Here is an 18,937-nt window from a genome sequence, read left to right on the forward strand (position 1 = left end):
CGCTACACAACCGCTGGCAAATTGATTACACTTTCTAAGATCGCTCCCTAAAACGCTCATGAAATCGCTTACAAACTGCTCATACAAAACACTAGCGATTGCGATTAGCGATAGCGTTTTGTAGTGGGTTCCAGGCCTCAGGCAGCAAAATTAAAACAAGAAAAACAGCCTGGTTAGGGGTTCTTCCGCGAATGAGGAAAAAAAATCAAAATGGTTTATGCATAATCTATTAAAAATCCTTCTAAAATAGTGTGAAAAACCAAAATTAGCTTACCTGGTAATGCTGTTTTTAATAACCCTCCAGGACAGGTGCTACATATGAGATATGGGCTCCGCCCTCAACAGGAAACACAAAGAACTAGCTCTCTATAAGTTCCACCCCTCAGTATCCACCTGCCAGTACGTTCCAATTAACTGTCCTGATACCGATTCTTCTTTCAAACAATTTAACAAAAAACTGCATGTACATAAACATCCGTATAAACACACAGAAATATATGCTTCAGTCAATATTATACATAAATATATATATCAAAATGGGTGGGTCACCTGTCCTGGAGGGTTATTAAAAACAGCATTACCAGGTAAGCTAATTTTGGTTTTTTCAAATAACCCTCCAGGACAGGTGCTACATATGAGATGATATGCAATAAATACCAACCTCAGGGAGGGACAACAGCCTGAAGAACTTTTCTTCCAAATGCCTGTTCTTCTGCTGATAAGCCCAGTCGGTAATGCCTAATGAAGGTGTTCACGGATTTCCAAGTTGCTGTCTTGCAGATATCCGCCGCTGTTGCTCCAGCTCTATAAGCCCAGGAAGTTGCCACTGACCCTGTTGAGTGAGCGGTTACCTCTCTAGGACTTTGAACTCCTTTCGATTTGTAACTGACAAACAAAAAAACTAATAACTAGAGGTTCTAATGCTAACCTCTCATCCAAGTATAGTGATAAGGCTGCCACTTGGATCTTTAGGGTACTCAACGCTAGATTTTTGTCAACGTATTCTTGCAAAAATTCTAACACTGTAGCGAGCTTATTGGATCGGAGTCCTGTCTTTTTCTTCCATTGACAAAAAGTTTTCCAATAGTTTTGATATATTGCTCTAGTGACTTTCTTTCTACTTTTAATTATATTCTATTAACCCTCTATCTTTTAAGATCTTCCTTTCAGAAACCAAGCTGTCAATCGAAGATTCGGAATCTGAGTCCATTTGTCTTTTCTTTTTGAGAAGGTATAGTCTGTCTGTTAATGGCATTGGTCTGTCCACCAGCATCAACTTAATCATTGGAGACCAGATTATTTTCAGCCAATCTGGTTCAATTAATATTAGATACATTGTTATCGATTTCAGCTTCTGTAATACTATTGGTAACAGCGGTATTGGAGGAAATGCATAAGATATTTGATAATCCCACATTTGAGCCAAGGCATCTACTCCCGAAGCGCCTCTTGGGTCTAGAGAGAAAAACTAGCGGCACTGAGTATTCTCCAGATTGGCGAATCAATCGATCTGTGGTTGTCCCTACTTTTTCGCTAACAACTTGAACACTTCAGGACTTAGCATTAGATTGATAGTCTCTTCCCGCTGAACAGATCCACCATGTTGCTTAATGAACCCTTTAGGTGAACCGCTGAGATCGATTGAAGATTGTTCTCCGCCCAATCTAGCAGCTGCAGTATCAAATCAAGAAGTTGTGATGACCTGGTACACCCTTGTTTGTTTACATACATCACTACTGTTATAATGTCTGACCTGATCTTGAACATGCTGGTCTTTTAACCAGTATTTTGCATGGTCTAGGGCTCTCTTCACTCCCAGATGCTCTCCGAAATGTGAAGATTGGGTCTTAATCTGCTTTGACCAAGTTCCTTGTAGATATATCCCATCTATGTGGGTTCTCCCAAGAATACTTGCGTCTGTTAACACTTTTGTCATCTGAAACTACCATAGTCGTCCCCGAGTGACATTGTCTGCTATTATACACCAACTGAGTGATTGTTTCAACCGTGTTGCAATAGACACCATGCGGTTTAAAGCTGCATGACTTACTTTCCAACTGCGCAGGAGCCGTTGTTGTAATATTCTCACGTTTCAATCAAGGATGGTCGTAGTCAGCCAACTTCGCTACGCTGGAACTACACATGGTTTTACTAAATTACACTTCAACAACTACGGCTGCGAATATCAAATATTCGTTTTGTATGCATCACGTAGACTATGCATTAAAAATACGCAATTACGCGTAGTGTGAAGCATAGTGTGTGCGGATGCTTGTGCTTATATGCAGAAAATTTTACACATTCATTTCTCTATAACTGCTTATACCGGGACCTCTTCAATGCATACATTCCCCTTTCCCCTGCGTAAATTTGTAAGCATACAATCACACGCTGAAAATTAGACGCAAGAAACGCATTCGTAGTTCACTACGCAATACACACATTCACTACGCATAGTGGGCGTAAGCTACGTGTAGCAGTACTTCACTATGCGTAAATTCATAAGCGTTGTTTTGAAAAACTTTACCTATGAACTACCATGCGTAGATGCAAACTATGATGCGTAAATTCGCACTGGCGTAGTTTCTGCTCATCCCAGGTTTCAATGCCCAATACACTGCCGGTGCTGTGGATGTCAAAAATCCTATTAGACTCATCACTTGTTTGACTGTTACAATTGATTTTTGCTGGAAATTTTCCACTAAGGCATGAATTTTGCCTAACTTGTCTTGTGGAAGAAATAATTTCTAAGCTATGGAAATTAATTCTGAACCCCAAGAACTGAATAACCTGTGTCGGAATCAAATTTGATTTTTGTCGGTTCCCTAACCAACCTGCTCGTACCAACTGCTGGATGACGAGATCTCTGATGTTTCAACTTCACAATACTGTCTGTCACTACTAAAAGGTCATCTAAGTATGGCATTATCATAACACCTTTTTAATGAAGGGTTCCCACAATTTCTGCCATTACTTTTGTGAAGATTCTGGGTGCTGACGTGATTCCGAATGGGAGCAGTAGCAGACCATGCTTCTTAAGAGAAATTTCAACTTATTTTCTGGTTTTTAAGGCCGCTTTAGACCTTGAATGCTAACTCATTCACCTTCCAACCTGACTAAATGCAGCATCAAGTTTAGAACATGAATCCCCAGGCTTAGCATCTTCCTCAGAAAATGGAAAACGCCTTTTCAAACCCCGAGGCTAGGGATGTTGCGTTTTGATGCAACGTTACAATCGCAACGCAAACTTACACCGCAGCACCCCAAAAGGTTGCAACGCAAGTTAATGCCTCGTTATCGTCCCATACAGTAGAACATACAGGCAATGAAAACTATGCTTCCAAGTAATTACTGAGCATGTGCAAACCGTCCAACGCAGCCAATAATGTGTATAACGCACAGCATGCAGCACTATCTAACAATGCTACAAGTTACACACAAACGCAACGTGTGCACTGTGAATGTCCCACAGACTTCGTATTGCTGTGCGTTAGTCTGCGTTGAATCATTTTATAACATGCGATTTTACTGTCGCACTGTGAAAGAGGCCCTAGATACAAATATTCTTTTATCCGTCTCTTTCCATTGAGCTGTGATTAAGTTTTAATAGAGGAATATGAACTGGGAAACATAACTGCTGATGCTCACATGGTTCCATTCCTGTGTATATCATGTATCATTGCAGATTTTTTTTTTTTTTTTTGAATGAATTGCCTTCAATGATTCTTCAGTTTCTTCCAGCAGCAAACTTAAACTTTGAGGACTTTACAGTCCCCTCTGCTTCACTCTGCACAGATAAATTCTCAAAAGATTTGGAATCCGGATTAACAACTTCCTGCTGACGATCATCTTCCTCTTCAGAAGAAAGTATTATTCTAGGAGTTTTCCTTATTGCTTTCTTAGGTTTTGCAGATTGAATTTAAGCAGTCTGAAGCGGCTGTGAAACTGAAGTAGAAGGAAGGCTTTCTTTAAAAGCTTTAAATGTTTCCACCATTTCTTGCCTAATGGATAACAAACTCCTTGCAAGATGCTGTAGTATCTTCATTATTTATGCTTGAAATGCATTTTTAACAAGATACTCTAGACCAGTCTATGGCCTTTTGCACACTGCATGCATTTGCAGTGTGCAGGGAGCCCAAGGCTTCTTTCCCACCAGGACATTGTGTTTTAGGGGATGCTATAAGTTGCATAACGTGCCCCCAATGCAACGCCCGGTGGTGCTGGAGGAGGATGCTACCAAGAAATGCGTTATGAAGCTGTTGGTGCGCCTTTTTCACGATGTGCGATGCGGAGACCATGTGATCCGCATCACTTTATTCCCGCCAGCCAAACGCCACACAGAGTGGCCGCTCCAGGAAGTAAACACTGCACGTCACAGTGCAGTGAATATTAATTAGCCATGTGGCTGGCCGCGGAGGAGGAGGGGAGACCTCCCCTTCCAACATAACTGCGCATGTGCAAACAGTCTAACGCGGCTTACCTGTTTATAACACACAGCATGCAACACTTTGTTCCAAAGATGGCAATTGCTGGACCTATCAGCTATCAGTAGGCTCAAAAGCATCCTGAAAAACATGCAATTGATGATTTAATCAATTAAGTCTGTTAACCAGCATACATAAATATTTAACATGCCATGAGATAGCTATTTGGTATAATCAGTAAACCCCAGACTTAGCTCTACTCATAAAGCTAGGCATATATAAAGTATAACAGTGAAACTTAATCTAATTTCAAGTAAAATGAAATGATAAAAATAAATTATGCTGCCCATTCAAATGCAAGATGCATACGACAAATTAAATGCGCACAGAACACATTTACTGGGATAATTAATCAATCAATTGATTTTGTCCACCTGCATGCACAAACCTCATGATGAAGTTATCTGCAGCAAAGTTATATAATTCAGCAGTTTAAATAAAGACATGAGAACATGCTTAAGATAAACACCCACAACCCAAACAATTTGGGTAAGTAAACATAGTGCTGAATACATGGGCAATAGTAGACAAAAGACTTTTTACAACCATCAGCGCTGTAAGAAACTAAAAAAATCTTCCCTTGCGCCAGGTTTAGGCATAGACCTCAGAATCAGACGGGCAACCATCCTCCGATGTCCGCCGCCACTTACTTGGTCTGCCGTCTTCTGTCTCGTGTCCATCTCCACCAAACACCAACCGCGGTGTGGGGAATGGACCTCTCGGCGTTCTGACAGCTGCGCGTACCGGATACGATGTCCCCGTAAGGTCGGAAGTGTCGTGCTCACAGCGCTATTGCCCTTGCCTCCGCTCTGGACACGCTGAGAATCACACTACCGCCAAAGGAAGTCACCTTTCCGCCTCCGCAAAGTGAAAGCTTCCCTCCGACGCGCGATCGGTCTCCACCATGCTGCCTCAAACACCGTCTCTCCTTACATAGCTGACCTCCAGCATGATTCAGAGATCCACTACCGTGGAAAAACAAGGTAAACCCCCAGTAATCCTTCCAGGACAGGGCTACCTATAAAAGTTCCATGGCCTCAGCACTGCCTGGCTGCTGACCATATCTAGCTGTAGAGAGCTAGAGGCTTCCCGGGACAGGAAACACAAAGAACTGGCAGGTGGATACTGAGGGGTGGAACTTATAGAGAGCTAGTTCTTTGTGTTTCCTGTTGAGGGCGGAGCCCATATCTCATATGTAGCACCTGTCCTGGAGGGTTATTTGAAAAAGTTTTTTTAAAAAATGAATGGTTTCACCAATACAACATGTAATGTATACAGTGACGGCTGAGGTGACTGTGAGGCTAATCCATTTGTTAGGGGTGGTTTTTTTGTTACTGTCATTTCACAAGCTGCTCCCTACCTAGTTTTCATTGCTGTAATGCAGGGCTATGATGAAGTGCTGTGCAATGGCAGTTACAGCTGAATAACGGCTGTGCTGCTCTGTAGTTCCTGCTTGTACTTCCTTACAGAGCTGACCCCCCTCCCCCCCCCCCTCTCTGTACTGTACTGTACTGAACTGTAGCTCAGGCAGCTAACTTGCCGTGCAATGGATAGGAAGTCCTCTGCACAGACGCTGAAGTCTGGTTGCCCGGCAACGAGGTAAACACGTGATTTGCTCCGAAGAGCTGCCCGACCTCTGCCTACAGGGAGAGGCGGGGGGAGGGGGGTCAGCTCTGTGAGGAAGTACAAGCAGAAACTACAGAGCAGCACAGCCGTTATTTTAATAGCTGTAACTGCCATTGCACAGCACTTCATCATAGCCCTGCATTACAGCAATGAAAACTAGGTAGGGAGCAGCTTATGAAGTGAAAGTAACAAAAAAAACACCCCTAACAAATGGATTAGCCTCACAGTCCCGTCAGCCGTCACTGTATACATTACATGTTGTATTGGTGAAACCATTCATTTTTTTGAAAAAATTTTCACACTATTTTAGAAGGATTTTTAATAGAACATGCATAAACCATTTTGATTTTTTTTCCTCATTCGCGGAAGAACCCCTTTAATATGTTTTTTACTGTAGATACACGTTTATCTTATGTCACCTAGAGTACACTTAAAGGGGAACTGAAGTAAGAGGTATACGGAGGCTGCCATATTTATTTCCTTTTAATCAATACCAGTTGCCTGGCAGCCCTGCTGGTCTATTTCTCAGCAGAAGTATCTGAATAACACCAGAAATAAGCATGCAGCTAGTCTTGTCAGATCTGACTTTAAAGTCTGAAACACCTGATCTGCTGCATGCTTGTTCAGGGGCTATGGCTAATAGTATTAGAGGCAGAGGATCAGCAGGGCTGCCAGGCAACTGGTATTGATTAATAGGAAATAAATATGGCAGCCTCCGTATACCTCTTACTTCAGTTCCCCATTAAGCCCTTGGGCCCCTGCATTGCACGACCCATCAAAGCCTGTTTATCCAGCATAGGTGATACGGCATAGCTTCAGGTCTCCATACAAAGTTATTTTCAAAGCAAATATTAGCTGATGATTGCCAATAAACAGGGATTGACACTCAGCTTAATACAAATGTTTTGAGGACTGTATGGTACATTTCCAATACTACAAAATAAGGACATTATCACTGACAAATCCTATAAATTAACCTTTTAGCAGCCACATAAAATAAAACTTTATGTGGCTGCAGGGCCGGATTATTTCTGCCAATAGGGAAGTGTGCCTTCCCCAGCCTGGCAGGCTATGCAGACCTCAGTAGGGAACCTGAATCGAGACGTTTACGGAGGCTGCTATATTTATTTCCTTTTTAGCAATACCAGTTGCCTGGCAGTCCTGCTGATCTCTTTGGCTGCAGTAGTGTCAAACACACACCTGAAACAAGCATGGTGCTGAACTTGTCAGAAACATTTGATCTGTTTTCTTGTTCATGGTGTATGGATAAAAGTATCAGGAGCAGAGGACCAGCAGGACAGCCAGGAAACTGGTATTGTTTAAAAAAAAAAAATATATATATAATAATAATAATAATAATAATTATTATTATATAAGACGTATATAGACTGCCAGCGTCGTTGTGGAGAGTGCACCACCAATTTGTAACTAAATGAGGCACATGGTATCATTTTAACTGTGACGAGTTGTAGAATACACTTTGGTATGTTTTAGAGCTTGACTTGGACCCACATAATATAAAAATAGGTAGGGACAAACAATCAAAACATAGAAAGTAATTTTCTGAATTATGATCAAACTTGGGAAAGTTTTAGCAAAACTACACAAGACATATGTAGTAACATTTTAACCATGATAAGTAGTAGAATAGATTTTAGAGTGTTTTGGGGTTGAGGCCAATGTCTTGACTATTCTTTTTAGTGACAAACTGAATCAAAAGCAATAACATTTTTACATATTATGTACCAAAATAAAAGACTTGAAAAAAGGAAAACAAAGTGACAGAATATAAAAGAAAAACATATGTTGTTAGTATTGGAACTTGGCTTTTTAAATATCTATGCCATAAGAGTATATTACTATTATTTTTGCAAATAAGATCGTAATTGTAGTCATCGATAGTGTACAATGTGAAGGCAAAAAAATAAATAAAAAAAATACACCTATATTTCCAAATACAATATTGTCACCATACATTGTACTAAGAACATGATTTAAACATTGTAATAACCAGGATGGATAAGCAAATAAAAAAAAATGTGGGTTTAACTTATAGTTAGCACTGTTAATTGTAAAGCTATAATAGATGTAAATTGAGAAAAAGTGTGTTTTTTTCTATTTTCCCCTTATTTTCCCCTTTAAAATGCATAGAAAGTGAGGTAATTACTAAACAAAAATAAAACCCACTAAAAGCCTAATTTGTTCTCAAAAAACAATATATAGATCATTTAGATGTGATAAGTAGTAATAAAGTTATTGGCGAATGAATGGGAGCAGTGCTGCTATGTGAAAATGGCTTGCAGGCTAAAGTGGTAAAGGGTGACTGTCCGCAGCAAATAGAAACTTCACTTTTTGGTGGATGATGGAGTTAAAGGGACCCTATTCATCTACTGTATTTAAATCCACTACAGTATCATGAAATAGGAGTAGTTGTTATCCTATAAAGCGGTAATGAAACAAGTGTTGCCATCAAAATCCTCACACCCATACCAAGCGTAGCCACAAAAAAACATCTGAACTGAAGTATAGTCCCCTGTATCGGAAGAAGGGAAGGTTAGTCGTTGGGGCCATCCACAGATCACAGGGCATGCTCTCCTCTAGTCAGAGCAGGGACAAGGTCCTCCAGCACCCAAGGCTGAGACACCAAAGTGCGCCCCTCCATCCCTGCCACCCCAGCTGTCACACACTGATTGCTATTAGACTAAGAGAGCCACAGGGCCCACAACCTCCCCAACACCTTAATATCTAGTTATCTGGCTTGCAGTCACTGCTATGAATCCCCTTTTCTTATTTCTTTCTGCTTCATACACAATTAGGAATGACAGCTGAATGAGTTGTGCGCCCCCTCCTACACTGCGCCCTGAGGCTGGAGCCTCTCCAGCCTATGCCTCGGCCCGGCCCTGCCTCTAGTTATGCCCCTGATTACAAGGGTGGAGGTCAGGACAGGAGAGCGTTATCTAGTGATGGTCATGTCTAGGAGAGCTCATGGAGAAGCATGTGATTAGTTTGATCAGCTGATAGATTTGCAAAGCAATGAGTTGCTGGGATCACATCCTGCTGTAGCACATGATCATAACTAGGAAAATACATTTTTCTACTTCTCTGTATAGGCGACAGTGTGTCTGTAGCTAGCAGGGCCGGGCCGAGGCATAGGCTGGAGAGGCTCCAGCCTCAGGGCGCAGTGTAGGAGGGGGCGCACAACTCATTCAGCTGTCATTCCTAATTGTGTATGAAGCAGAAAGAAATAAGAAAAGGGGATTCATAGCAGTGACTGCAAGCCAGATAACTAGATATTAAGGTGTTGGGGAGGTTGTGGGCCCTGTGGCTCTCTTAGTCTAATAGCAATCAGTGTGTGACAGCTGGGGTGGCAGGGATGGAGGGGCGCACTTTGGTGTCTCAGCCTTGGGTGCTGGAGGACCTTGTCCCTGCTCTGGTAGCTAGTAGTATTCTCTGATACCCTGAAGTTACTTTTGTTTTTAAAATCTTATTATTGTGGAAAACCAGACATATCAGCATAATAAGAAAAATAGCTTATGTCCTTCCACATTTTTTTAGAATATAAATAAGAGAAGGAAAAAAAAGCAACATAAAAGAATCTAAATAAGAAAAAGATCACAGCACAAAAACAGTCATTCCTAGCTGATACAGTGGATTTACTAGCTAGCCTTTGTATAGCTTAGAACAGACATTATGATTGTTACATGTGCAATAAAAAAAAAAATAATAGAAAATAAAATTCAAATTTAATGGCCTTCAAACTGGGACCAAAATACTTTGGTATTTTTTATCCCTCCAGTGTAATCAGGGCCGAATTCACCATAAGGCACTGTAGACATGTGCCTACAGGCACCCGATGATGGAAATGCAGCTAATTCTCCTTCCCTATGCAGACTCTTAAAACAGACTGTAAATGAGGTTACTCACCCGTGTCTCGGCATTCCACTGACCAGATCTCCCTTTAGTCTGGGAAACCTCTAGCTACCTAATAGTAAGAGGCACATGTATGACGGGCAAGGGAAGTAAAGGAGAAGGGACAGGTGGACCAGCCAGCACACTTGTGGTGCAGTTCAGCTGGATTTTTAAAGTGGATCCGAGGTGAACTTTTACTCATTGCATAATTGTGTTCTTTTATTGTTTATAGGGCATTCCTCAAGTCAAATTATTTTTTGTTTTTGTTTTTGTTTTAATACTCTAATTCCCTATAAACTAAATAAACCACGCCCACAGGTTTTCAGAGAGCCTTGGCAGTAGCAAGGGCTCATGGGAGCTCAGTCTGGGCAGGGGGAGGAGGAGGAGGAGGTGTTACTAGCCATTGATTTCAGAGGCAGAGGGAGGAGGGGGATTAGGTTTGTTTCAGAGTCTGACTGCTGATGGTGCAGATAAGCCAGCCTCTGTGTAATGTTTACAAACAACATGGCTGCTGTCATTGTATCACAGGAATAAAAATCATCATTTTCTATTAAATCTGTTTGCAGCTAGATTTGCTGTGTAAACTATGTAAACTTTAGATAAGATATATAGACAAGTTACTTGTTATAGTTCGTTTTTCATCTCGGATCCGCTTTAAGTTCATGGAGGGCGGAGTATAGGGTACCAGGACATCTGTGACTATAGATTCCTGTTATGTAAATCCGGGCCTGTGTGTTATATTACCCCTTGTGTTTTAAGCCTAGTTTCCATTCTCACTCTGCATGCAATGAAAGCCGCTGTGGTGATGCGTGGCATTGCGTTGTAACACGATTCAGAAAACACAGAAAACTGACAAAATATGTGCAGAATTATACTGCAGGATCTTTTTTTTCTGCGTGCAAAAACAAAAAATACATTATAGGGAATCTAAACTGAGAAGGATATGGGTTTTTCATTTTAAAATAATACCAGTTGCCTGACTCTCCTGCTGATCCTGTGTCTCTAATACTTTCAGCCACAGCCCCTCAACAAGCATGCAGATCAGGTGCTCTGACTGAAGTCAGACTGGATTAGCTGCATGCTTGTTTCAGGTGTGTGATTCAGCCACTACTGCAGCCAAAGAGATCAGCAGGACTGCCAAGCCACTGGTGTTGTTAAAAAGGAAACCTCCATATGCCTCTCAGTTAAGGTTCCCTTTAAGTGTGAACTAACTTATTGATTAACAAGAGTTCTCAGTTTAAATCAGATTGACCTGTCATATTTTTATAAGATCACCTGAATATAGCAAAAGTGCAGTTTTGATTGCTGAAGCAAATGTGCAACGAAGCAGTGCTAACTTTAAACAATCAGCTGCTGGTAAAAATATAGGATGTTGGCTACATGTGAATGCCTATGTAAGCAAACCTGCAGCGTATTTAAAATAAAAAATACAGATACTTTCCCCCTCACTGCGCTCCAGGCGGACACCAGCCTTGCCCGCCAATAGACACGGGCTGCAATCGGGCTCCCAAAGCCTCCCTCCTGCTGCGGAAGAGAGCATTCTCTGACCCAGCACTGGAATGAGGGGACAGGAGAGGAACGGGAAGACTCTATAGGACCCAGAGCCTTCCCTCTCTATCGGTAAGAATCTGTTTTTTATTTTAATTATTTTTTTTTTATTTGAAATAAGCTGCAGGGTCACTTTAAAGTAAACCTGAGAATGCAACACAAGGGTTTATACTTACCTGGGGTTTCCGCTAGCCCCCTGTAGTCTGTGGGCTCCCTCCGTGTCCATTTGGTTCCCTTGGATCTCCAGCTGTCGGCCGCATCGGGTGCCACTGCACATGCGCAGTCCTGACCATGGTTTTCTGCACCTGAGCAGTCAGTTCAAGCTTGTAACTGCAAAGGCGCAGAATGTAACTGGCCACGGCAGTGCGACCAAAGTCAGGGCTACACATGCTCGGTACGCCCTGACTGGCTCAGTCGGGGACTTTACCGGAACTGATTGCGGGAGAACGGACCGGACCTGCACTGATGGAAACCTCAGACTGCAGGGGACTGGAGGAAGCCCCAGGTAATACTTGTGTTTACTTGGTCTCAGGTACACTTTAAAGGGAATTGCAATTCAATTTCTAATCTATTCTGCTGATCTGTAAGCTATCTGCACAACCAATGTGCCGGTGGGGGTGGGCAGCATCAAATTATCAATTTGAAAATGACAGAAAAAAACAAACAAACGAGAAAGATTGTTTGATTTATCTTTTAATGATCTAATAATGATTGCACAGATACAACCCTTTGATCAGATTAAGGCCTCTTTTCCACAGACTGGTGATAGGCAGTGAAATGCCTCTCAAACTCTCACAACGGCCTGATGCTGCCTGCTCGCTGCTGCCTGCTAACTGCTCGCTGCTGCCTGCTATCTGCTCGCTGCTGCCCACAGTTCAACAGTCTGTGGAAACTAGGCCTTAAAGTGCCCACAATTCATCGCAGGTGAAACGTGTGTGGCCTGAGTGAACACGGGTAAGTTTGTATTGTGAGCAATACCAGAGCTTTCATCACAAGTAGTCACATTGCATAATGTACACGGGACACATTCCCCTGTGCCAATAAAGCTAACAAGGCATGCTGGGACTTGTAGTTCCATGACAGAGGGGTAGGCAGCTCCTACAATGACAGTCATGCAATATTTTTGCTATTCTGTATAATGTACAGTAATGCTAGCCATATATAGGTTGATAACAGGCCCATACGGAATCGATCATTCCCTGATGGCTTGGATGTCAGTGAGGGATAGTTAAAGGATACCCGAACTGACATGTGACATGATGAGATAGACATGTGTATGTACAGTGCCTAGCACACAAATAACTATGTTGTGTACCTTTTTTCCGTTTCTCTGCCTGAAAGAGTTAAATTTCAGGTATGTAAGTGGCTGACTCAGTCCTGACTCAGACAGGAAGTGACTACAGTGTGACCCTCACTGATAAGAAATTCCCCTTTTTACCTCTTTCTTGCTCTCAGAAGCCATTTTCTGCTAGGAAAGTGTTTTATAGTTAGAATTTCTTATCAGTAAGGGTCACACTGTAGTCACTTCCTGTCAGGACTGAGTCAGCCACTTACATACCTGATATTTAACTCTTTCAGGCAGAGAAAGAAAAAAAGGAGCACAGCATAGTTATTTGTGTGCTAGGCACTGTACATGCACATGTCTATCTCATCATGTCACGTGTCAGTTCGGGTATCCTTTAAGTTGCATATCCATATCGCTATGATGGGCAGATTCGGCCAGGAGACAAATCTCACTCTGATCGAACCTGAATAGACAGAGATCTGTCAGCTGCCCATACACCGCAGGCCGATTCCCGATTAAGTTCAGCATGAAATCTCTCAGAAATTGGCCGAGTCTGCCGTTGCCCCCCAGTGTATAAATGTACCCCCTGTGTGTGCATTTATACATTACCTGTCCTGTGTCGTCCACCGTGCAGTGGCCATCCATGTTTGGGATCACCCGCAAAGTAAAAAACGTGAAACTAGGGTATCCGATCAGGCAGTGATATGGAAGGTGCGATATTTTTTTCATTTTAAACAATACCAGTTGACTGGCAGTCCTCCTGATCCTGTGTCTCTAATACTTTTAGCCATGGACCCTGAACAAGCATGTAGCAGATCAGGAACTCTGACTCAGGGTTGCCAACTCATCCCTTTAAATACTGACACATCGAAGTTATACAGGTTCTGGGGTTTCCCACACATAATCAATGCCTAAACTGCATCTAACTAGACACAAGACATGTATAATTCATAAGCATTCGTATTTAAAAAGGGATGAGTTGGCAACACTGAGCTGACTCAGGTTTTACTGGATCAGCATCTGCTTGTGCCACGGTTTTGACTCAGATACGACTTATGCCAGAAGGTCAACAGGGTTACCGGCATGATTTACAAGGAAATAAATATGGCAGCCTCCATATCCCTCACCTCGGGTTCCCTTTAAGTGAATGGAAACCCAAGGAAATCGCATAGTAAACACAGCAATATGCATTTTTTTTTTAAAGGGAACCAGAGACGAAGCACCCTTGTGTATTTTACCATATATATCAGTAAGAACATTAGAAAAAAACACTTACCATGCTCTCTGTTTCATCCTCACTGCTAAAAGTGTCTGTTATCAGCTGTGATAAGAATCCCGGACTGAGCATTCAGTCTGGCTTTGCAGGGAATAATTATAGCTGAGTCATTATAGCAGAGCCACAAGGGGGCAGGCTTGGGCTTGAAAAGACACCAGAGAAGACAGACTCAGCTATAATCTTTCTGTAGCAAAGCTAGACTGAGTGCTCAGTCGGGGATTCTTATCAGAGGTGAGAACAGTCAGATTAAACAGAGAACAATGAAACAGAGCAGATCAGGCGTTTACTGTCATGTTCCCACTGATTTATAAAGGTAAAATACAAGAGGGTGCTTCATCTCTGGTTCTCTTTAAGTTTCCCATTTAAAGGAAACCTAAACTGAGAAGGATATGGATTTTTCCTTTTAAAATAATACCAGTTGCCTGACTCTCCTTCTGATCCTGTGTCTCTAATACTTTTAGCCACAGCCCCTGAACAAGCATGCAGATCAGGTGCTCTGACTAAAGTCAGATTGGATTAGCTCCATGCTTGTGTCAGGTGTGTGATTCTGCAACTACTACAGCCAAAGAGATCAGCAGGACTGCCAAGCAACTGGTGTTATTTAAAAGGAAACATCCATATCCCTCTCAGTTAAGGTTCTCTTTAAATATACTTCCCACGCTTTTTTCTTCTTCCCATTGAGAATCGTAATAGTGCTTTCAAAACCCGCAATTGTGATGCCAGTTTGATCGACACTACATTGTTGATCCACATTACACTGCAGCAGAAATGCAACTGGGAAATGAATTTTATAGATGCAATAAAACTCTCTGCGGCGATCGATCACTGCTCCTATCCCACATGCCCAATCACCCCAATCGAGCGATAAACTGCCCAAAACTGATCACAAGTTGTTCAATAGTGCATGGTGGGGTCAACAGATTGATGCACGTATGGCCATGCTATTTTCCCAGTTGGTTAGTAGCCAGGCATGCTGGGAATTCAGAATATCGTGATGCATAATATACAGTTCTTGTGTAAGTCCCCTGACAGAAAAGGGCATGCTGGAATGTGAGGGTTCATGTTGGAAAGGTGGCTGCAAGTTGACAGCTTTTTTCTATAACACAACTCTGGCACTTCGCAATACAAAGCTGTTACTGATGGCACGTTAAGTTGGTGCACCCGAAACGTCGCACCGTTGCGCGCGAAACGTCACACCGTTCGCGTGTAAAATAGCTTTTCAGGCTATTTTGCGCACAAACTGTGCGACATTTCGCGCACACCGTGCATCGCTAAGCTTGCGCGCATATTAGAACGTGAAGTGCCTTTTCACTGGCGTGCTAACACTTAGCACCCTTTAGTGAATCGAGGCCATAGTGTTTTTCTTTTTGCATGCGTTTATAAGGCCATTCCCACTAGCAATCGCAAAATGCGTTCGCAATCATCTAGCAATTTCACATTCCGATTGAGATTCGTAATCGCTGTAATACCGCTGCATGTAGTGCATTTGCTATTTTCACAAATCGACCATGCTGCAGTGTGAATGTTTCCATAGTGATACATCGTGCACACCGCTTCGTGATCACCGGCGAACAGCAAAGTGATCATCTGCAAAACACCCAAGTGCGAATGGGCGCTTAGTTATTTTCACAGCGCATTTTCTTTTCTACACTTGTTACAAAATCACAATCCCTCCAAAAATGTTACATGCAGCACTATTGCAATTTTAATAAAAATCAATTAATTTTGGGGTGAAACAGCAAATAGGATTTCAGGATCCGAACACCGGAGAGCACTGGCCATCAAAAAAGATGTCATGCCGCCACTAAGGTGACAGCATGCTGAGAGTTGTAATTCCACACCTACTAGACAGCAACAGGTAGGCAGCTTCTACCATAAGCATTGTCAGAGCTGCAACAAGTTATCATATTGTTGTATTCCTACACCAGACAGAACTTGTATTCAGCCTCTACTATACTGAATAATATACAGTGAGCAGTCATGTGACACTTACCTCTGTCCTGTGCTCCAGCCTGGGGTAAATGTGCTGTCCTCACCTCTCTACCTCTAAGTGAATCTGCTCAGCATCACACAAATGGGGAAAATCACAGCTGCAGCTCTCAGGCAATGCCGGGGGCGTGGCCTCCAGGGGTATGGGTGGAACTTGGGCGAGGTTTGTGCAGCCCCTCAGCACGTGCAGAGAGAAAACAAAGCTGTCTGATGGGAGAGATCAGATGATAGGAGAGATCAGAGGCGCATCAATTACATAACTGCTGCTGTTGCTGCTGCTGCTGCTGCTAGAGAGGAGTGAATGAGATACTTGGAAATTATTTCTATGGACTGATGATGATGACGAGTTTCAGCCAGAGATATGCTAGTTTTAGCTTAACCTACTTTTAAAGCAGAATCCCCAGATCTACTAAGTTATAGCAATTGCATATAACATTCTGAATTGATCAAATACATTTTCAACACTTTTGGGCTTGATTCACTAACCGGCGGTAAGTGTTAGCGCCGGACTGAAAAGCCACTTAGTGCCCGAAAACAGCCGCGCAAAGCTACATCGTGCATAGCCCGCTCAGTGGACGCGCTGCGTGGTGCGCTGGTAATGGTGTGCGGTGTGATGATAACGTTGCCCCCGCTGCCCTGTAAACGTCGTACCCGGTGCACCAAAACGGCGCATCGGGTGCCCTCCGAAGCGGTGCACTGATGCGCCGTTTCGGGGGCACCCGATGTGCCGTTTTGGCGCACCGACTGAGTGCAACGTTTACAGGGCAGCGGGGGCGACATTATCGTTGCACTGCGCACTATTACCGCGGTGCGCGCACACTGAGCCGGGCATATCGCCGGGCTATGTGCGATATGTAGGCGCAAACCTCCTATCATCCTGGTTTGCTCCCACAAATGTATTTAGGCTCACTAACCTGCTTAGCGCCGGTTAGTGAATCAAGCTGTACTGTATATGTACTTTTTGTTTGTGATGTAACCTGGATGAACACCAAATCATTTTTGACTGTGATTGACAGCCTAAGTTAATTGAGTATAAACATTTCTTCATTCCCACAAATGTATTTGAAAATAAATATTAAATATTTAGTGTGTCAGACTTCAATTTCTAGACTTACAGTCGAGTATAAACAGTAATTAGGCACCCCCCCCCCCCCTCCCCCCCCCTCCCCCCCCAAAAAAAGTATATTTCTTTATTCATTTTTCTCAGCCTTTATGTCTTTGGAGCAGACAGTCTCTTGTTATCTTCCAGACTCATTCAAGAGACACGAGTCGGACAACTGGCTGGAAATAAAGTTTGAGGATTGGAACATTAAAAAACATTTACACCAAAAGGACATAACAAATCAATGACACTTTAGGAAGATCTCCTTTTGTAGTCTTGCCGCTGGTGCCCTATGGGTGAGGCCATTGGCCTTGTCCCCAAACCTACAGGGCGGTAACACCAAGGATGGTAATAAACCAAAAAGCATAAAAATGGGTGGAGATTCAACTTACTGTGACACAATGTGCTCATCTAATGTTACTGCTTGTTTTCCAATCTTTATAGCTTCCTAGTAGAATCAGAACATGCTTGTCTGAGGACATCTACATCATTACAGCTCACACATAGAACACCAAGTACTCGTGCAAAGGGGAACTTCAGCACTTCATAGAGTAGGCTGTATAATTCATGTCGCTAACTGTGTAATCCTAAAAACATGCAGATAACTTTATACAGAAAAGTGGTTAGCACTCTAGCCTTGCAGCGCTGGGTCCCCGATTTAAATCCCAGCCAGGGCACTATCTGAGTTTGTATTTTCTTCCTGGTGTCTGTGTGGGTTTCCTCTGGGCACTCTGGTTTCCTCCCACATCCCAAAAAACATACAAATAAGTTAATTGGCTTCCCCCTACATTGTCCCTAGACTATGATAGATACACTACACAATACATACATAGACATATGACTATTGTAGGGATTAGATTGTGAGCCCCTCTGAGGGACAGTTAAAGTGATCCTTAAGCCTAGGAAAAAAAAATCAGTTTTACTCATCCGGGGCTTCCACCACCCCCTGCAGCTGTCCCGTGCCCTCACAGTCACCATCGGATCCTCCTGTCCCCCGCCGCCAGTTTCTTTCATTTTCGGCTGAGGGGACATGGAGAGGAGCGCCAGCGCAGAGCCGGCCTAGCGCACTGCATACAGCGTCAGCGCGAGGGTCAAAGGGCTCCCTCACAGCTTAAATATTATGCCACTGCTGACACCGGACAAGTTACTCGGAAAGTAGGGGGATGCAGCCACAAGGGAGGTGCGGTACGAGATCACACAACTCCCCATACACAAAGCGGCACACAGCTAGGTCTTATTTTCGGGGTAGGGCTTATATTTCAAGCATGCTCGAAATATAAGCTAGGCCTTATTTTCAGGGTAGGTCTTATTTTAGGGGAAACACAATATGTGCCCTGGTGCCTCTAGTGTTTGGCTCCTCTAGTTTTTGACAGGGGGCATTGCCAAAGCATTGCTTTGGCAATGCTAAATGTATTTGGTCCTGCCAATAAAGCTTTTTTGGATTTGGATTTGGAGAGGGAACAGGGGGGAGCTGCCAGCAGTGGAGAGAAGACAAGCACTGGAGGACAGGTGAGTGTGTAAGGAAAGGGGGGGGGGGGGGGCAGGAAGGCAGTGTGCTCAGATTTTCAATAGATCACATGCTCACATCTATTGAAAATCTGTGTACAGTGTGTGGAGGGATTCAATCAGATAGATTCTTCTCTGATAGCATAAGGCGGGGGTATCCAAACTTTTTAGGCCAAGGACTGCATCGATTTTCTTGAAAGTGCTAGGGGGCG

General features: G+C 43.0%; 1 protein-coding gene across 1 annotated transcript in view; it reads right to left on the minus strand.

Moving 5' to 3' along the window:
- SLC6A6 (solute carrier family 6 member 6) overlaps positions 1-16,224 on the minus strand; it is a 123,553-nt gene extending 107,329 nt beyond the window's left edge. The window contains exon 1 of the mRNA XM_068253062.1: positions 16,122-16,224. The gene's annotated coding sequence lies outside the window, so the exon portion shown is untranslated. The remainder of the gene's footprint in view (positions 1-16,121) is intronic.
- Positions 16,225-18,937: the final 2,713 nt, after the last annotated feature.

Source organism: Hyperolius riggenbachi, chromosome 9 (assembly GCF_040937935.1).
Source record: "Hyperolius riggenbachi isolate aHypRig1 chromosome 9, aHypRig1.pri, whole genome shotgun sequence".
NCBI lineage: Eukaryota > Metazoa > Chordata > Amphibia > Anura > Hyperoliidae > Hyperolius > Hyperolius riggenbachi.